Source organism: Peromyscus maniculatus, chromosome 2 (assembly GCF_049852395.1).
Source record: "Peromyscus maniculatus bairdii isolate BWxNUB_F1_BW_parent chromosome 2, HU_Pman_BW_mat_3.1, whole genome shotgun sequence".
NCBI classification, from domain to species: Eukaryota; Metazoa; Chordata; class Mammalia; order Rodentia; family Cricetidae; genus Peromyscus; species Peromyscus maniculatus.
Genome location: NC_134853.1, coordinates 137,944 through 151,732, shown reverse-complemented (window position 1 = coordinate 151,732; position 13,789 = coordinate 137,944). Strand labels below are relative to the sequence as shown.

Here is a 13,789-nt window from a genome sequence, read left to right as displayed (position 1 = left end):
TGTTTTTTTTTTTTTTTAATAAGACCATTTAGCAATTTGTCTGACAAGGTCTAGATACAATTTACCTTGTTACCAGATCAGATAAACTCACAGAACAAATTTCAATATAACTTTTCCCTGTTGACTGCTCTCAGTATCTCCTAGAGAATTACATTAAAACAAAACAACTTTAAGTTTTGTTTATATGAAAATAGGAAAACTGTCTCACTTCTGTTCACTCACATATTCTTCCCAGATCTGATGATGTTCACTCAACCACTTCCATTCAGCAAATTTCCTCTGGTTATAGATTTAAAGATGTGTTTCATTGGGCTGAAACCAGGCCCCTAAGAATGTTCATACCAGCCGGGCGTTGGTGGCGCACGCCTTTAATCCCAGCACTCGGGAGGCAGAGGCAGGCGGATCTCTGTGAGTTCGAGGCCAGCCTGGGCTACCAAGTGAGCTCCAGGAAAGGCGCAAAGCTACACAGAGAAACCCTGTCTCGAAAAACCAAAAAAAAAAAACCAAAAAAAAAAAAAAAGAATGTTCATACCTTTTAACCCAAAGCCATAGCCTTTTGCTATGACACCAAGATGTAAGTCTGTTCCAGTTTTACACACTTACAGGTTCCCGCATAGAAACCACCCCTCCTGCCAGACTTGTGCCAAGACCAATCCTCAGGAACTCTTCAGATACAACACCAGCCCCTCAGCAGCTCCAAGGATCCCAATGTCACCCGGTTGAATGCTGACACAGGTTAATTCAAATACGTGCCCACTCATAAAAACTCTGCTATTTCCTAATTCGTTGACACATTTTACAAGATGAATAGAGGCATTTCCACCTCCAGAGGAACAGCAGATGTGATGGCTCCTGTACCCCTGATTTGGCATGCCATTCTGCCAAGCTCCTGGAACACTACTGCTGCAACCTGCCTTCTCAGCTCCCTCAAGGAACAGATGCCTCAGAACTCCACAATGATGCTTCTTCACTCACACCTCCCGCCATGCGTGACCCCGACTTCCAACTTCCCCCTCCCACTTCGCACCCAAATCAGCAGGAAGCAGTCTCGAGGATTCAGTGCCCTTGTTCCCCCACTTGCTTCCATAACTCACCTTTTTATAATAATCAAAATGGAGGATACTCATCCCTTGGAGACCTGCCCAGCATCCTGATGTCATCTTATGTTAAAGCCCCCTTAGGAGGGAAAAAAAACCCTCTACTCTCCCCTCTCACCAAAGGTAGCACACCTCTTTCTCTCTCTCTCTCTCTCTCTCTCTCTCACACACACACACACACACACACTTACTCTTTCTTTTCTTCCCTCCATTTTTCTACCCTCTCCCCAAACCCCAAAATAAACTTGCCACATGGACATCGCTGTGTGAGTAATTTTCTACTTTCTGCCATGCCCACATGGCATGTCTCACCTGCCTCGGGGTACCTTGGCTCCAAAACACCAAGGCCTCCTACACACTGTATCATTACACCAGCTCCTCTGCACCCTGGGACCGATGGGGGTCCACAGGGGGTATCACTGGGAGATACGCAGGAGTCTAATAAAAATACTAAGCTAATAGGTATATACCCAGAGGACCTGGTGCAGACCCATGTAGGCCCTGCACTTGCTGCTTCAGTCTCTGGGAGCTCATATGTGTCTTGCTTACTTGATTCAGAGAGTCTTGTTCTCCTGGTGTCCTCCATCCCCTCTGGCTCTTACAATATGTCTGTCTGTAGCAGGATTCTTAAAAGTTCTTATTAATAAAATCAAACCCGAGGCCGTTTATTGGGGTGAATACTGGAAGGTCAGAGAGACAGGACAAGCCACAGCTATCTCACCTCGCCGGATCCTCAGCTGGTCCTGTTTCCTCAGACTGGAAGCCTCTGAGTCCTCATCCAGAATGAATCTCAGCTGAACTGTGTTGCTCCATAGCCTGAAAGCTTAACCAGCCAAATCCAAATTCTTCTAGTTTCTGGTCCTCGAGCCTTATATATCTTTCTGCTTTCTACCACCACTCCCTGGGATTAAAGGCTGGCTTTCTGGGATTAAAGGCGTGTGTCACCATGCTTGGCTATTTCCAATGTGGCCTTGAACTCACAGAGATCCAGAGGGATTTCTATCTCTGGAATGCTAGGATTAAAGGTGTGAGTGCCACCATTTTCTAGCCTTTGTATCTAGTGGCTGTCTGTTCTCTGACCCCAGATAAATTTATTAGAGTACACAATATTTTGGGGAACACAATACCACCACATCTGTCTGCTCTTCTGTGGGATTCCCTGAGCTCTGAGGGGAGGTATTTAATGGAGAACTCCAATTTAGACCCTCTCACTGCATAATGTTTGGCTGTGGATCTCTGCATCTGTTCCCATCTGCTGCTGGAGGAAGCCTCTTTGACGATTAAAAAAATCAATAAAAAACGATTCCTAATGATATTCTGCTTGACTTACAGATCACTGCCTTATCCAACCCTTGGTCTGACATAAATGATTAGATTCTGAAAAGGGGGAAGTTAGAGGAGGCTCACAAGAGCCTGTCTTCCATTGAAGGCAGGTTTTAAACAGTACTTCAAGCTTCTAGTGCGTAGTTAGTAGTGGATGCTGCTCACATCAGCTTGACACCTGGAACTACAGCTGTCTGTGTATGGGGCCTTCGCTGCTATCAGGTGTGGTGGTCTGAATAAGAATGACCCCCCGGGGCTGGAGAGGTGGCTCAGTGGTTAAGAGCACTGGCTGCTCTTCTAGAGGTCCTGAGTTCAATTCCCAGTAACCATATGGTGGCTCACAACCATCTGTAATGAGATCTGGCGCCCTCTTCTGGTGTGCAGGCAATCCAGGCAGAACACTGTAAATAGAATAAATAAAAAAATATTAAAAAAAAAAGAATGACCCCCATAGGCTCACATATTTGAATGCTTAGGGAGTAGCATTAGGAGGTGTGGTCTTGTTGGAGTAGGTCTGCCATTATTGGGGTAAATGTGGCCTTGTTGGAGGAAGTGTGTCACTAGGGGTGGGCTTTGAGGTTTCAAAAGCCCAAGCCAGGCCCAGTGGCTCTTTCACACTCTTCCTGTTGCCTGCTGATGCAGATGTAGAACTCTCAGCTACCTCTCCATGCTTCCTGCCATTGATGATAATGAACTCAACCTCTAAATGTAAGCAAGCCCCAATTAAATGCTTTCTTTTATAAGAGTTGCCATGGTAGAGGTGTGGGTGAACCAGCCTCAAAGGTGTAAGCACGGTGTAGAGTTGTCCCCATGTGGTGGCATGGGCGGGGGAGAGATTCCCTTCCCCATCTCCACTCCCACCCATCAACGCCTGAGGCAGATGAGCGAGCTGACCCCCGAGGTCATAAGAGCAGGAGAACTGGCCCTGCTCCTCATCAGCTGCAGCACTCAGAGAATGACTCCTACACCACACCTGGACAGCACCATAGCGCTGGCCCTGAAGGTGTAGGTGTGGGAGGACCGACCCTGAGGACAGGAAAGCAGGAGAACCGGCCCCGCCCCTTACTCATGGCTGCAAGGCTTGAACTGGCCAGGTCAATGCAGCTCACCCTGGTGGTGAGGACAAAGGAGAGCAGGAAGGTTGACCAACCCTGCTTCTACCCAGGCCTAGTGACGATTTTCTCTTTAAAAAATAAAAAAGAGGGAGATGTAGGACGCATGGAAGTTCTTTCCCTCGCAGATAAGCCCTAGAGGAACCAGGAACGTTAAACACACAGAGTTGTCTCTTCAAAGGGAGAGATGTATAACCTGTTTTCTTCACAGAAGACTGGGAGCAGATGTAGGTCATAACCTGGTGGTCACACATATCTGTGTGGCTGAGACAACACTAGATCTTCCCCCAAACCCATATCATGAGTTCAGTTTTCTGAGTCAATCTGTAGAACCTATCTTTATGGAAGACGTCACAATCAGTACAAAGTTTAGTAAGACTACTCTAAATGGACATTTAAAACTTAAGATTAAAATTTAGTTTTATATGTTTTCTTATTGGAAAAAAAAAGCCTATGCTTTTTTTTTCTTGTTTTTTTGTTTTTGTTTTTGTCTTTTGTCTTTTTGAGACAGGGTTTCTCTGTGTAGCTTTGTGCCTTTCCTGGAACTCACTTGGTAGTCCAGGCTGGCCTCGAACTCACAGAGATCCGCCTGGCTCTGCCTCCCGAGTTCTGGGATTAAAGGCATGCACCACCACTGCCCGGGAAGCCTATGCTTTTAGAAAAGTCAGATGTGGGGCTTGTGAGATAGCTTGGCTGGTAAAATACTTGCCTTGGAAGCATGAGAAGCAGAGTTCATCCTGAGAACCCACATCAACATCCAGGCACGGTTTACACACTTGTAGTGCTTGCACCGGGATGGTGGAAACAGGTGGACCAGATCTCTGGTGCTCATTGGCCAGTCTGTCTAGTCTACTTGGTGGGTTCCAGGCCAGGGAGAGACCTTATCTCAAAAAGAAATCATATGATTAATTTCTAAAGATAACGTAAACTATCCTTAGGCTATATATTTTAAAGGGGTTGAGAAAGAAATAGGTGAACATACTTGTCCATGGTAACCATGGATTTTTAATCTATAGATTCATGCATGAACCAAAAACATTTTAAAAAACATGCCTATACCAAATACCTACAGACATCTTTTCTTGTCATTATTTCTTATACAATACCATGTAACAACAATTTACAAAGTATTTGTGAAGAATTGTTCATTTGCAGCAATCTATCAAAAAGATATTGGAGCATACATGTAGGCCCTATACAAACAGTACATTAGTTAGAGCAGTGGTTCTCAACCTTCCTAATGCTGTGACCCTTTAATACATTTCCTCATGTTGTAGTGACCCCCAACCATAATGTTATTTTCATTGCTACTTTATAACTGTAATTTTTCTACAGTTATGAATAGTAATGTAAATATCTGTGCTTTCCAATGGTCTTAGGAGACCTCTGTTTTCGAAAAGGGGATTCATCCCCCACAGGTTGAGAACTGCTGAGTTAGAGAGATGTGAGTGTCTTCAGGCTTTGATGTTTCTGAAGATCCTGGAACCCATCCAGGTGATACTGGAGGACAGTTGTACTCAAGAGTACTAACATCACAGAATATTAGGCATATCAATACAAAACACTGTGTCCTGTTTTCTACAGTATCCAAGAAAGGGGAACATACAGTTCCAAGAGCATGCCCTGTGCATTCACAAGAGGAAAATGCTGCTCCTGTGAGAGGCAAATCATCACAGGAGTGGCAGCGTTTGTCCAAGATCATAAGGCTGTACAGAAATAATAGAAAAGAGCAGTGGAAGGATAGAGAAACCTCATTTCCCCAGCTCCATGGCTGTGACACACACGGCAAGTCTCAGTCTTGCTGATGGCACAGTTAACTTGCTAGCCTGCTTCTGATACAGTACTAACTATCTGTGTGTCTTCAATGACATCTTCCATTCTAACTGAATAAAGTTTGGAAGCCTGGGAGTGCCTCCTCAGCTTTCAGGTCTTGAGGCTACACTGCTGTGCCTCAAGTCCTTGCCTATCTGCTTTAGAAAGAGTTGAAAAAAAAAACTTTTGAATTAATTTATTTATTATTTTGTTAATTATGATTATTTGTGTGTATGCTTGTGACATGTGTGGGGGTGCATGCATGCCACTGTGTGTGTCTGTCTGCATGCACAAATGTCTGATTGCCTCCCAAGAAGTCTCACACATGTCTTGTCTACACACTGTAATTTTCCAAACCATGTGCCTTTCTCATCTTAAATAACTCACCAATTTTGTTTCATGGTGACTCCTCCTGAAATTCTTTTCTACAGTGGAGTCAACAATCCAGCCTTACCCGTCTGAAGTTCCACTCGGGAAGGGAAGTTCCCAGGTTGATGGTAACAGCTGTACTGTTTCCCTACCACCGGACACCACCATAACTGCTGTTGGAATAGTACTGCAATAAACGTGAATTGCAGACGTTTATACTGTGGAATATATATCCTCCCATGATGGAATTATGAGGTTTACCCTAGTTTTAATGTGTCGTTGAGCAGATGTTGAGGCTGGTTCCATTTCTCCGCTGTTGTGAATAGAGCAGACATAAACATGGATGTGCAAGTCTCTCTATGCCAGCATATAGAATCCTTTAGATAAATACCCAGAAGTGCAACAGCTGGGGCTCATAAAAGTTCCAGTTCCAAGTTTTTTGAGAACCCAGCTCCAAGAATGTTGTATCACCACGAGGAGTTCCTCTGAGGAGCTTATCTGTCACCCAGCAGACTTTTGAGTGAACCCTGTTTCACCTGACATTCAGCAGCTTTGCAAAGCACTTTTTAAAAACCATGCATTCTTCTAAATTCCCACTAGGTGGTGCTAGATTGGACCGCATCCACCTCTGCCCTCCCTGCCAGCTTCTTAGCCTTTTTTAGTCCTGTTTGAAAGGCAAGCAAAGGTGTCATTCTTGGATCCCACTCACTCTCCTCATTGCATCACTATTAGTCAGTGAAAAATATCAACTCACCACAAGTCTATGACTAATTTTTGGCAGATTTAAGACTTGGCATCCATTAAATACTTTAGAAAATTTATTTATGTATGCTAAATAATGATGTAAGTAATGGTCTCATATAAATGTTTTAAAGCATACAATCTAACATCTAGGGCTGACCTCCTGGGGAAAAACTGAAAATATGTGGACTAGGGTTTGTAAGTCACTGACTTAAGATATGGTATTTTTACAAATTGAGTAATGGCTTAGGTAGCATCTTTTCTTAATTTTAAGATATTCAGCTATAGTAATGCAAAATTATGCACACTAAATTTCCTGCATTGAAGTTACTATAAGGGAAGCTATGATTGATTAGAAGAAAGCAGGCAAATGATTTTTTTTTTTTTAGCACTGCACAAGGACATTAGGGTTAGGGTCAGGGTCAGGGTCAGGGTCAGGGTTAGGCTTTACACAAGAATAAAATGCAATAGCAGAGCATGGGTGTCTGTAACATGATCAGCACACAGTTGATCTTTAGAAAACACACACACAGGTGACTCAAACATAACGCAGTAGCATGTTTGCAAAACTTAATGTTCTACTATGGGGAAAAGTAAATCCAGTATACATCAGTTTGTAAAGATTTACTCATATGTCTTTGAAGTTGCTTGCCTCAGAAGAGCAGATCATATAGTCCCAAGGAATGCAGATTTTTAAAAAACAGAGCAAAACTGCAATGCTTTTACAACAGTAAGAACTCTGTTGTAACAATGCACTTCACAGGGAAGTACTGTAAGAGGAGTAGAGCTCACTTACAAGAAAGCACAGCACATGAGTTCTCTAGTGTTGCACTTCTTCAGGACATTAGGGTTAAGGTGAGCATAGCGTTAGGGTTAGAACAAGAAAGCACCATGAGAGAAGAGTGTAAGGATCTGCAACTTTAGCAGTGCGAGGTATCATCTTTAGGAAACACACACCTGGGTGACTAAAACATCCCACAATGGTGTATTTGTAAAAACCAAGGTATTTCCACTGTAGCCAAAACTAAATCCCAATTACAGCAATGTGGACGGGTTTACTCTTACATCTCTGAAGTTGTTTGCATCAGCAGAGCAGAGCATGCATTGCTAGGTAAAGTGAGTTTTTAAAAAACCGATTGAAAACAGTAGTATGTTTACAACAACAAGAATTCTGTTGTGACCATGCGCTCACACAGAAGTACATAAGGGAATGTGATTACTCACAAGAAAGCACAGCTCATGAGTAATACAATAGCAATATAGGTGCACTGCATAACGACATTTGGGTTAGGGTGAGTGTTATGGTTAGGGTTAGAATAAGAAAGGAATATGAGGGAAGAGTATCAGTATCTGCAACTTTAGCAGCACACTGACCTCTTTAGAAACTACAGGCCCAATTGACTAAAACATTGCAAAATGGTGCATTTGCAAAAACCAACGTATTTCTACTGCAGGGAAAACTCAATCTCATTTACAACAAGGTAGTCAATTTTACTCTTGAAACTGTGAAGTTGCTTGCATCAGAAGAGCAATGAGTACATTTCTAAGTAAAATGGGTTTGTTCAGAATAGAGGGCAAACTGCTGTAACTTTTACAATAGCAAGTACTTTGTTAAAGCAATGCACCACTCTGGAAAATACAGCAAGGGAAGTGGTGTTTAGTATAGGAAAGCAGGGCACAGGAGTTGATTATTGTAGCATTGCACAATGACATTGGAGTTAGAGTCATGGTTAATATTATAACAAAAAGGAACAGGAGAGTAGAGAATGAGTGCCTGTAATGTTAACAGTCCACAGCATCTGCTTTAGCAAACACATGCCCAGATGACTAAAACTTCGCACAATGGCGTATTTGAAAAACTAATGTACTTTTACCATTGCAAAAACTGGACCCCCATTACAACACGAATGGTCTTACTCTTGCGTCTCTGAAGATGTTTACATCAGAAGAACAGTGCACACATTCCTCAGTAAAGTAGGTTGGTTAAGAACACACTGAAGAATGTGCTTTTACAACAGAATATACTTTGTTAAATCAATTCACTGCACTGAAATTACTGTAAGGGAAATTGTAATTGATTACAAGAAAGCAGGAAAATGATTTTTTTTTTTTTTTTTTTTTTGTAGCACTGCACAAGGACATTAGGCTTAGGCTTAGGTTTAGGGTTAGGGGCAGGGGCAGGGTTAGGGTCAGGGTCAGAGTCAGGGTTAGGCTTTACACAAGAATAAAAAGCAAGAGCAGAGCATGGGTATCTGTAACACAATCAGCACACAGTTGATCTTTAGAAAACACACACACAGGTGACTAAAACATCACACTGTGATATATTTACAAAAATTAATGTTCTTCTACTGTAAGGAAAAGAAAATCCATGATATGCCAGTCTGTAAAGGTTTACTCATATATCTCTAAATTTTGTGTATTTAAGGACAGGTTTATTGGCTGAGAAGTGTTGGAGACTGAACTGGAGGCCTTGCAGGTACCAGGCAAGAGCTGTACCACTGAAGTTTAGCTGTAGCCGCAGGTAGGAGTTTGTGAGAAGATACCAACCAGACTTCCTGAGAGTTGTTTGCTTGGCACCTGAAGTGTCCATAACATATGTGGGGTGATCTGTCTTGACTGGGATGCTGCAGGAGTGGTTCTTCTTACTCAGTAAATGAATCACGAAGATCTCTTCTTGTGTGGATGTTTTCTGACCTTGAAATGCAGGAAAGGCGTTTTGGGTCCTACTATCTTTGAGACAAGTTGTTACGATATAGTCATACTAGCAAAATTTTATAAAATGCTTTTCCTTTCGACTGAGAGGACTGTTATGCAAGGTGAGCAAGGGCAGAGACTAGTCTAGAAACTGTGAGGTCTCCAGAGTGGTTAGTGTGCCTCTGTGTAAGCCGGGGAGTCTCACCTGTAACCTGTACAGCTGTGTCTTCCTTCAATTCTTGTGGGGCTCATTGGTACATAAAGATGCTTGTGCTTTGTGCGTATGATTGGATAGGTAAGTGAGAGAGCTCTCTGTTTCATGGTGTATCTCAGAAATGGGAAGGGGCGAGTAAATTATAATAATCAATTCTGAATAATTTATGTAAAGATGGCCTTTGTAGGAAACGTACTAACTGGGGCCACCCAGCCAAGGCTGTTTTAAATACTCCTTTCAGTTTTGGGCACACACTTGTAATCCTAGCCCTTGGGAAGCTGAGGTTGAAGGATCACTTGATCCCAGGATTTTGAGACCAGGCTAAGCATCATGGTAATATCAACACACAGGCACACATACACACACATTCAAACACTCCCCCCAACACACACACACACACACACACACACACACACACACCAGAATTCAATAATTTTAATATAGGGTGGCCTGGATCTGATCAGTAAGGAAGGCCATTAAGCTGATGGGGTGTGATTGTTCAGACTGAGGTGTGGCTCACTGGTTTTTATTCACACCTTGGTTCTGCAGCTCTGGGATTTGTAGCCTGTGGTGACTTAACATAAATCTTTGGTGCTAATTTCCCCTTCTCTAAAGTGAAAATAACAGAAGTATTTCCCTTACAGGGACACTTGGGACTTCAGTAAAAAGATCTAGATCGCTGTGCCAGCTGCACAGAAACCAGGCAGAGCCGACATCAGCGTTCAGAAGCACTCAGAAGAGCTCAAGCATTTCCCTAATTTTAAGAGTGAAGGGAATTTTTTTTTCAGTGTCTTTGAGAATCTGAAGCCATGGTTTATTAACTGTTTTTCTTTTTCTTTTAAGTGGGGTTGAGGCTAAGAGTAACACCAGCTTTCAGGAAGAACCTCCAGGCTCTCTGAGATTTATTTCGATGTCACCAACTTTGGATTTGGGGTTACCCTTCTTCCTAAGGTGGGTAAAGTCAGCAGATCATTGTGACAGCAGCTTTCATCAGCATCACGTGACTGGAGACTAATAAATAGAAGTTTTTTTCCCTTGGCATAGTTAATAATCATTTAGAAATGATTTTGATGGGCTATATGAACGAAAAGTATTCTAACAGGTCAGGCCTGATACCAACTGGGGGAGGGTGCATGTTGGGAATGTGCAGGTGGGTGAGTCCTTGAAAAGTTGTTAACTTGATGAAAGGAAATGAAAGCATCTCTGTGTCCTTCAGGAAAAAAAAAAAATCTTTTGAAAAGGCCAAGGCCTAGTGTTCGAGCCAAGATATAAAGTGACTGACCTTCTAGGCTGGCTGGCTCAACCTCCAGTTTCCCAGGGGGAGTGGGTTCCTGCCTCAGTGTCTGTTCACGGGCAGCAGACCATTTAGCAGTGGGAAGTAAGGACATGATGGTTTACTCGAGGGATGACAGTTATTTCTCATGAGCAGGTAGGTTCACAGCACCTGCTGAAATGATTCAGCAGTTTGGAGCTGAGATCTGTGAGACCGTGGGTTAACACGTGGGGGGGTAGAGGGCTCCGAAGGGGCGCTCGTTTGGAATTCTGGGGCTGCTTTATTCCCTTTGCTCTGAATCACAAGTGACTGTTTTTTGCCAGTGTTCTCCTCCTCACTCTAAATTCTACCCTCAGAACTCCTTAGCTGAAGATTTAGGTGCCTGGGTGTGGGAAGTGGAGAGAGGGTAGTTGTTTCATCTGTCCCGGCAGTATGAGGTACTTCCATCTTTGAAAGCTAAGCTTATTCTGTTCCACCCTCATTCCTGGACAAAAACAGGCCTCTTGTCTGGATCTTTTCTTTTAAATGATTTCCATGAACAGGCTTTTATTCAGGCTTTGACATAACTGTCAGAACACACATTTCAGTGCGAGAGTGCTTAAAAGGCTATTGACATTTTTCTGTGGAAAGAAAAGTACTTAAAAAAATCCATCTGTGCATACACAAGTTAATGCTATTACTTTCTCTCTTTTCTCCCCTCCCCCTCTTCTTTCCTTTCCCACCTTATTCCTCTTCCTCTTTCTTTTCTCATTCCTTCCTGAGGTAAAGCCACAGTCTGGTACAAGTCTTGTATGTCTCTCACCTCCTAGGAGCTGTCACTTGGATACATGGATGGCTCTGATTAGTTTAGTTTAGATCCATTGATACTGAGTAGGGAGGAAACAAGCTTACTTTTGATCTAATGCCACTGTTGAGTTTCAACAGGCTGCTCCTTTGGAATCTGGGGCTCATTTCTCTGTCTCTCTGCTTGTATCTTGGATATGTGAGCAGAATGAATCATCAGGATGATTAGAGATGCTGGAGACAACAAGAGTGGCATGTAGCATTCTGAGCAGGAGCTCACTTCGCCATGAGTTTATGAGGTGTGAGTGGGGACTCGGTCCATGTCAGGTCGCTGTCCTGTGTAAGCAGAAGGGTTCTAGATAAAGGAGGAATTGGATCAGATTAATTGATGGGCATGTGACCACGGAATGATTGATATTTTGGTGAGAGAAGGTTGTATCTGTTAACTGCTCTCATCGTTCTCTCGTCACCTGAGGTGTGGGGGTTCTGTTCAAGGGGAAAGAGCACACACAGCCACATCTACAGCCACAACAGAAGGAACTGCTACTGCGCCTCAGCTTTCTTGTAAGCGACATCTTTCCTTTCTCCACCGTGGTCACGCTGCTTACAGACACGTGTGCCGCCTCCCAAGTCCTAACTATGCTCTGAGTGATGCTTCCAATTTTCCTCCTGTTACTCAGCGCCCCCCCAAATTCACTTCCAGTCTGCTTTTTAGCAGGTGCTTTATCTCATGAGGTAGAGTTTATAAGTGATTGAAGCCATTAGAACACTTTTTTCATATATCCTCTCGGTTTGATAACTTTTCCTCCCTTTCTTATTTCAGATGGAAATAGGCTTCCTTAATAGCTATAAACTTTTAAAAAATTTACTTGTTCCAGGATTTTCTAAAAATGTGGTTCACTTAGTGTTATCTTTCTTTTAGGTTTCTTGACTGGCCCTTTGGCTTTTCCCCAGGCCTTAATCTTATACTTTAAAATAAAAATAATACGTTATTCATTTGGATATACTTCCTTATATGAAAATTTAGCTTCATTTTTAAAAATAGCTTTAGAGTTCTTTAGTTGCTTGCCATTAATACCTTTGATGTCTTCTAGTTCAGTTCAGTATTTTTTGAGGTTTTCCTCTGGTTAATCTGAAAGTAAGTCAGTGGTGGCCTCTGCATTCTAACAGTTTCGGTGTGGTCAACATTGGTTACAACTCAAGAGATAGATGCTTTGTTGTTTTGAGTGTTTGTGGCTTCCCCAAATTCCCATGCTGTATGTCTAACCCCCAGGAGCATGTATTAGGAGGTGGTGCCTTGGGAGGTGCTTGAGTCTTGGGAGTGTAAAGTGCATGTATAGGAATGTTAATTTTAAGGAAAGGAAAAGGTTCAAAAGAGGGCTTTCCTCTTCACTGCATGAGGACTCAGTGAGAACCAGGGAGCCGTCCCTCACACCATCCATCACTCTTAGATCCTAAACTTGCCATCCTCCAGAATGCTGGGAAGTAGATAAATGTTGACATCTGTCTGGTATGTAGTCTCTTCTTACAGAGTCTGAACAGACTGAGATGGATGCTTTAGTGGAGATGCATGCTCCATGCCACCGGAGCCCTCAGCTTGTCTTTTCTCATACCTCCTACTGAATGCCTGCCTCTCCAAAAGAAGGAAAAGAAGCTAAAGGTCTCTTGCCGTATTATTTTCATATATATATTATTTCATATATGTATATGAGAGGGAAATAATATATATGTGTATTATATATATATGAAGGATGGTGAGTTCTGACTGGAATTATAATTGTTTTTTACATTAAATGAAGTTTTAAAGAACTATCTTACAATCTATAGATAATAGAAAGCTTTTTCATGTGCCAGTGGTGTAGAGTTAACAGAGCCTTAACGAGTTGGTGATTGTTAGCCTTCCTGTGCACAGCAGGCAGGTGTGATTTCTTTTGACTCAAGGCTAGTCACATTTTTAACTTGTCACTAGCCCATCAAGGGTTATCGTTAAATGCCATTTCCTCTTAGGGATTTAGAAACTATGAGTATGTCTTGATTTTTTAATATTGAAATGCTTTCTTTTTTCTTTCTTTCTCTCATTCTTTCTTTTCTTCTTTTTTTTTTGTTTGTTTGGATTTTTGCTGTTGTTGTTTTTGTTTCTTTGAAACAGGATTTCTCTGTGTAGCCCTGGCTGTCCTTGAACTATTTTTGTAGACAGGCAGGCTTTGAACTCACAGGGAATAAAGGTGTACACCACCACCACCACCCAGCAAAATGCTTTCTAAAAATGAATAGGCTTTTGTTTCTTATTAGACTATATAATACACTATTTTTTTAAAAATATAATTGTATATATAATGGTTTTATTATAACATTTTCATACAGGTGT

The 13,789-nt window shown here is 42.3% G+C and overlaps 2 long non-coding RNA genes across 2 annotated transcripts in view; one reads left to right on the top strand and one right to left on the bottom strand.

Annotated features, from left to right (window-relative positions):
* Positions 1–8,831: 8,831 nt before the first annotated feature.
* Positions 8,832–12,289, bottom strand: LOC143271779 (uncharacterized). The gene is made up of 2 exons (XR_013048901.1): positions 10,648–12,289; positions 8,832–9,151 (listed from the first exon to the last, which is right to left on the bottom strand). It is a non-coding gene; the product is annotated as an uncharacterized LOC143271779 (long non-coding RNA).
* LOC121827520 (uncharacterized) overlaps positions 11,004–13,789 on the top strand; it is a 29,983-nt gene continuing 27,197 nt past the window's right edge. The window contains exon 1 of the long non-coding RNA XR_006069820.2: positions 11,004–11,075. This is a non-coding gene — a long non-coding RNA (uncharacterized LOC121827520). The remainder of the gene's footprint in view (positions 11,076–13,789) is intronic.